The sequence below is a fragment of the Mustela lutreola genome, chromosome X, assembly GCF_030435805.1.
Source record: "Mustela lutreola isolate mMusLut2 chromosome X, mMusLut2.pri, whole genome shotgun sequence".
NCBI classification, from domain to species: Eukaryota; Metazoa; Chordata; class Mammalia; order Carnivora; family Mustelidae; genus Mustela; species Mustela lutreola.
In genome coordinates this window covers 86,106,975-86,114,692 of record NC_081308.1, presented here as the reverse complement: position 1 = coordinate 86,114,692, position 7,718 = coordinate 86,106,975, and positions in this window count along the sequence as shown.

The window sequence follows — 7,718 nt, the reverse complement described above, 5'->3', positions numbered from 1 at the left end:
CCAATTAAGTAGGTTTGGGATATGACCCCAGAGTCTGTACTTTAACCACAATCCCAGGGAACTCTGATGGAGTATGCTGAAGTCTTTCATTGTTCTTTGTAAAGCTTTTCCTGGATGACTCGAGTTTGCTCATATTTCAGGAACAATAAATTGTCCCACAAATTTAAAAAATGTGTACATTGTGGGGTACTTGGGTGGCACAGTGAGTTAAGTGTCTAACTCCTTGGTTTTGGATCAGGTCATAATCTCAGGGTCCTGGGATCAATCCCCACATCCAGCTATGTGCTGAGCATGGAGTCTACTTGAGTTTCTCTCCCTTTCTCTCCCCTCTGCCCCTCTCCATCCCCCTCTCCCCCATCTTCCACTCATGCTCTTTCTCTCTCTCTCTCTCTCTCAAATAAATAAATAAAATCTTTAAAAACTGTGTGCATTGAAGGGCACTATTAAGAAAGTATCAAGGCAGGGTGCCTGGGTGGCTCAATCATTGGGTGTCTGCCTTTGGCTCAGGTCATGGTCCCAGGAATTGAGCTCCTCATTAAGCCCCACATCAGGCTCCATTCTCAGCAGGTAATCTGCTACTCCCTCTCCCACTCCCTCTTCCATCTGCTACTCCCCCTGTTTGGATTCCCTCTCTCACTGCCTCTCTCTGTCAAGTAAATAAATAAAAATCTTTGAAAAAATAGAGTGTAAAGGCAACCAATTATTTTCAAATCATATATTTGATAAGCATCTTGTATTCAGAATATTTAAAGAAGACTTACAACTCTACAACAAAAAGACTAACAACACAATTTTTAAAAATGGGCAAAGGACTCAAATGGGCATTTCTCCGAAAGACATGTAATGGCCAACAAAACACAAAAAGATGCTCAATGTCATTAATCATTAGGTAAATGAAAATCAAAGCCACAATGAGATAACACCTCACACCCACTAGCATGGTTATAATTTTTTTTAAATGAAAAATAACAAGTGTTAGTGAGGAAGTAGAAAAATTGAAACCCTCACACATTGCTGATGGGAACGTAAAATGGTGTAGATACTTTGGGAAACAGTTTGGCAGTTCCTCAATAAGTTAAATGTAGAATTACATGTAATTCTAGACCTGTCATTCTCTTCCTAGGTATATACCCCAAAATAACTGAAACACAGGTGTTCAAATAAAAATTTGGATGTTCACAGACACATTATTTGCAATAGCCAAAGATGAAAACAACCTGAATGTCCTTCAAATGATAAATGGATAATAAAATGTGGTATATCCATACAATGGAATATTGTTCAGCCATAAAAAGGAATGAAGTACTAATACTTGTTGCATAATGTTGAGTGAAAGAAACCAGACACAAACAGCCACATATTGTATGATTCCATTTATATGAAATATCCAGCATAGGCAAATACATAGAAAGAGACAGACTGGTGGTTGCCTGGAGCTGGAAGGAGAAGGGAGAATGAGGAGCAGTCATTTAATGGGTACATTTTGGGGAGAGTGATGAAAAGGTTCTGAAACTAGATATTGGTGATGGTTAACATTGTAAGTGTATATAATGCTACTGAATTGTATACTTCAAAATGATTACAAATATAAATATTGTGTGTATTTTACCAGGATAAGAAAAAGTAGTAAAATGTAAAACAAAGATTATCATACCAAAACTAGTCTTAAAAAGTGCTTAAGGAAACATAATAGTATAAAAGTACAAAATATAAAATGTTTAAGAAGTCAAAGTTAAAACTACTGTTGATACAGTAAGAAAATGTTACAAAAAACATTTAATGCTCATTAAAGTCAAGGAAAAATCTAAGACCTAGGTTAAAAAGAGCTAATGTAATTATTAGCCAATATGTCTACTCTCATATAAATGGTTGTTAGGGGTGGAGTTTTTCAAGTATAGATCCCAGCAATATTTAATTATTATCTGACCCTTTAGAACCTAAGTCATAGTCCAAGAATCCTCAAATTCTTGCCTTCAGCTCAATTCACTTCCAAATATAAGAGAAATGGCTCATTGAAGTTGGGAAAAGCAGAAAACCATAACTATCCTCTAATTCCCCATTCAGCTCAATATACTCATTTTCCCTATTCTAGCTTTCTCTGCACTTGTAGAGGCTAAGTTGCAAAGGTCGTACTCTTACTTCCTTGTAGTGTGATAAATGTCCAGCAGGGAGAGATGGTAAATTATCCTAGATTTGGCAACAATAACAAGGAATCCTAAACATGACTAAGATTTTTTACACAGAGCATATGAGAAACTGAGTTAAGTTTTTGAAGTAAGCCTATTGTTTTTATCATTCTCACCTGAAATTAAATAAATTAATGTATATGTTTTTAAGAATGATCCACCTGAAAACATGAGAGCTTCCCAGTTCTGTTTAAAAGATCATTCACTATCCTCATTCAGGATAGAGGAAATTAACTAAACTGTTTTTTAGAAATCTAGCTGTGTACCATTTGTTTAAATATAGACATTATAGCTATATTATATATTTTGTTCTTTTTTTTAAGATTTTTATTTATTTATTTGACAGACAGAGATCACAAGTAGGCAGAGAGAGAGGAAGGGAAGCAGGCTTCCTGCTGAGCAGAGAGCCCGATGCGGAGCTCGATCCCAGGACCCTGAGATCATGACCTGAGCTGAAGGCAGAGGCTTTAACCCACTGAGCCACCCAGGTGCCCCATATATTTTATTCTTGATAGAAAAATATGCCAGTGCCTCTATAATTCATCAAAAGCTTTTTAAAAAAAGATTATTTATTTACTTGAGAGAGAAACTGAGTGGGAGTGAGAGGAATTGGGAGAAGCAGACTCCACGCTGAGCAGGGAGCCCAATGTGGGGCTCGATCCCAGGACCCTGAGATCATTACCTGAGCTGAAGGAAGCCACTCAACTGACTGAGCCACCCAGGTGCCCTGATCAAAAGCTTTTTAAAGACAAATAATGCTACAATGATTTTTACCCACATATGATCTCATAAACTACTTCTACTTATTTATCTGTGGTATTTTTTTAAAGATTTTATTTACTTGACAGAGAGAGACAAAGAACATAACCAGGGAAAGGGGCAGAGAGAGAAGCAGGTTCCCCATGGAGCAGGGAGCCTGAAGTGGGACTCAATCCCAGGACCCTGAGATCATGACCTGAGCTGAAGGCAGATGCTTAATGACTGAACCACCCAGAAACCCCACCTATCTGTATTTTAGAAAATTATTTCAGCATTATGTTTTTATTGCTGACCCTTTTAAAATGTCTCAAATATGTAAATCTGATATTTATCCCTCAAGATTTTTTTTTTAAAGATTTTATTTATTTATTTGACAGAGAGAAATCACAAGTACACTGAGAGGCAGGCAGAGAGAGAGAGAAGGAAGCAGGCTCCCTGCTGAGCAGAGAGCCCGATGTGGGACTCAATCCCAGGACCCTGAGATCATGACCCGAGCCGAAGGCAGCGGCCCAACCCACTGAGCCACCCAGGCGCCCTCCCTCAAGATTTTTAAAAATACTTGATAATCGTATAATTCTCACATATAATTCTGCTTGTATATTCTTAATTTCTTAGACTGGAAGAGGACAAGGTATCAGAAGAAAAGCAAATAATTTTATGACTATAATTTTTCTAAATTTGTTATTATACAGTTAGGGTAATCATTATGCAAACATGGTATGTTAAAGATTACTCATCTCATCATTTTCAAAACAGATTTGAAAATCCTTACACATTTTTTCAAAACAACTTTGGTGGTATAACTTAGTAAGATAAAATTCATCCATTTAAAATTACATAAAATTAAGTGGTTTTTACTGTATTCACTGAGTTAAGAACACACTTCCATCATCTTAAAAAGAAACGTCATAAACCATTAGCAGCCACTCCCTGTCTTAGTCAATTGAGACTGCTAGAAAAAAATAAAACAGACTGGGTTGCATATAAACAACAACACAGAAATTTATTTCTCACAGTTCTGGAAGCTGGGAATTCCAAAATCAAGCTGCTGGCAGATTCAGTGACTGGTAAGGGTCCACTTCCTGCTGTTCATAGACAGCCATCTTCTTGCTATAACCTTAGTGGATGAAAATAGCGAGGGAGTCCTCTGGGGCCTCTTTTTATAAGGATACTTATCCCACTCATAAGGGCACCACCCTCATGACCTAATCACCTCCTAAAAGCCCCACCTCCAAATATAATCACATTGGAGATTAGGTTTCAGCATACGAACTTGGGAGGTGGGGGGACACATATGTTCAGTGTATAGTATTCCACATTATCTGCTTCCCTTTCCCCATCAGCCCTATGGACAACCATTTTATTTTCTGTCTTTATAGATTTGCCTATGATTGGCATTTCCATATACATAGAACCATACAATATGTGCTCTTTTGTTTCACTTCACATAAGTTTTTGAGGTTTTTCCATACTATAGTATGTATCACTTCTTCAATTCCTCCCCCCTTTTTTTTGGCCAAATACTATTCCATTATATGGAAATAGTGTATTTTATTCACTCATCAGTTGGACATTTGGATTGATTCCTGTTGGCTATTATAAATAATGCTATTTGATAGCATTATGCATATGAACATTTGTGCACAAATTTTTGTGAGGACATGTTTTCATTTCCTTTGGGTATATACTCGGAAGTGTAATTAGTCATAGAGTATCTCCATTTAAAGTTTTGAGGAACTGTTAAGTTGTATTTCAAAGTGGCTACGCCATTTATAGCCCAGTCAGCAATGTATGAGTTTCAATTTCTGCACATCCACACTTGTTTTTATTATAGCCATCCTAATGGTTGTAAAGTGGTATCTCATTGTGGCTTTGATTTGGATTTACCTAATGACTAATGATGTTGAGCATATTTTTAAAATTATCCATTTCCAGATTCTCTGGGGAGAAATATCTGTCTGGGACTTTTGCCCAGCTTTTAATTGGGTTATCTTTTTATTACTGAGTTGTAAGAGTTCCATATATACTCTAGATACAAGACACTTCTCAGATATATGATTCACAAATATTTCCTTCCATTCTGTGCATTTTCTTTTCTTTTTTTAAATAAAGATTTTATTTATTTATTTGACAGAGAGAGAGATCACAAGTAAGCAGAGAGGCAGGCAGAGGGGGAGGGGGAAGCAGGCTCCCTGCTGAGCAGACAGCCCGATGTGGGGCTCGATCCTAGGACCCTGAGATCACCATCCGATGCGGTAAAGGCAGAGGCTTAACCCACTGAGCCACCCAGGTGCCCACATTCTGTGCATTTTCTGTTTACTTTCTTGGTGGTCTCATTTAAAGCACAAAGTTTCTGATTTTGATGAAGTTCATGAATTTTTATTGTTTGTGCTTTTGTTTTTATCATAGCTACAAAATCACTAACCAGGGTCATGAAGATGTACAGTTTTTGTCTGTTTTACACTTTTTTAAAGATTTTATTTATTTATTTATTTGACAGAAAGAGAGATCACAAGTAGGCACAGAGTCAGGCAGAGGGGGTGGGGGAAGCAGGCCCCCATACACTTCTTTTTTTAAATTTATTTTTGCATGCATGCACACGAGAGAGAGAGAGAGAGCAAGTGAGCGCACAAGCAGGTGGAGGGGCAGAAGCAGACTACCCACTGAGCAGGAAGCCTGATGCAGAACTTGATCTCAGGACTCTGAGATCATGACCTGTGCCAAAGGCAGATGCTTTTTTTTTTTTTTTAAGATTTTATTTATTTAGGGGCGCCTGGGTGGCTCAGTGGGTTAAAGATTTTATTTATTTATTTGTCAGAGAGAGCGAGAGTGAGCACAGGCAGACAGAGTGGCAGGCAGAGTCAGAGGGAGAAGCAGGCTCCCCAAGGAGCAAGAAGCCTGATGTGGGACTCGATCCCAGGACACCGGGATCATGACCCGAGCCAAAGGCAGCTGCTCAACCAACTGAGCCACCTAGGCGTCCCCAAAGGCAGATGCTTAACCGACTGAGCCATCCAGACACCCTAGTTTTACATATTAAATTTTAGTTTTTGATCCATTTGAATTAACTTCTGTCCGTGATGTGATATAGGGGTCCAACCAGATTCTTTCACATTCAGTTGTCTGGTACCACGTTCTGAAAAGACTATTCTTTTCCCATTAACTGTCTTGGTATTCCTGTTGGAAATCAAACTGACCTTACATGAATGGGTTTACTTCTGGACTCTGAATTCTATTCCATCAATCTACGTGTATTTTTATGCTAGTACAAGAGTCTTGATTAGTGTAGCCTTGTAGCAAAGTCTGAAATAGAGAAATATAAGGCCTCCAACTTTGTTCTTTTTCAGTATTGTTTTGTTCATGGCCGATTTCCATTTCATTTTCAGAACCAGCTTGTGAATTTCTGCAAAAATGCCAGCTAGAGTTTTGATAGGGCTCTACACTGAAACTGCAGATCAGTTTGGGGAGTATTGTTATCTTTTTTTTTTAAGATTTTATTTATTTATCTGACAGACAGAGGTCAAAAGTAGTCAGAGAGGCAGGCAGAGAGAGGAGGAAGCAGGCTCCCTGTGGAGCGGAGAACCCAATGTGGGGCTCGATCCCAGGACCCTGAAATCATGACCTGAGCCAAAGGCAGAGGCTTAACCCATTGAGCCACCCAGGTGCCCCGGAGTATTGTTATCTTAAATATTCAGTCTACTGATCTATGAACATGGGATGTCTTTGCATTTATTAGATGTATTTTTAAACAGGGTTCTTTTTTTTTTTTTTTAGGATTTTGAGAGAGAGAGAGAGAGAGAGAGAGAGTACATAAGCAGCAGGGAGGGGCAAAGGGAGGGAGAATAGGACACACTGCTAAGCAGGGAGCCCAATGTGGGACCCCATAACAGGACCTTGGTATCATGACCTGAGCCAAAGGTAGACACTTAACCAAATGAGCCACCAAGGCATCCCTAAACAGTTTTGATTACATTGATGTTAAACCAACCTTGCATGACTGAGATAGATCCCAGTTGGTCATGGAGTATAATCCTTTTCATGTGGCTGGATCTAATTTGCTGTATTCCCTTGAGTTTATTGAATGCATAGATTGTTTTCATCAAACTTGACACATTATCAGCATTATTTATTCTAATATTTTTTCTGTCCCTTTGTTTCCTTGTCTGGTATACCCATCATGAGTGTGTTTGTGTGCTTGATGGTGTACCACTTTCTCTAAGGTTTTGTTCATTTTTCTTCACTCTTTTTGAGTCCAGAATTTTCATTTGGGGTGTGTGTGTATGCATTCTATCCTTTATTGATAGTTTCTTTTTCATATCCTTATCATCACATAGTCTTTTTAATTATTTAAACATGGTTAAAGTTCTTTAGATGTATTTATAATAGCTGCTTTGAAGTTCTTGTCCACCAAGTTCAGCATATGATGCCCTCAAAGGAAATTTCTTTCTTTCCTGTGTATGGGTCACATGTTCCTGTTTCTTTGCCTCTTATAACTGAACAGTTCAGATACTATATTGTTGCAACTCTGGATACTGACTGTCCCTGCTCCGGGTTTTATTGCTGTTGTTTAGTAACTTGGCTATACTAATTCTGTGAAGTCTGCTTCTCCACAGTATGCAGCCTTTACTTTTCCTGTTTGGATTTTTTCTTGCTTTTAACTTTAAGCCTGGCATCCTAAGGATCATCCGTGGGTCATTACAGTTTAGCTATCAGTCACTGATTGATCCGAGTTGTACTGAAGCCCCTGAGCCAGGAAGGTTTTCATTTTTTGCT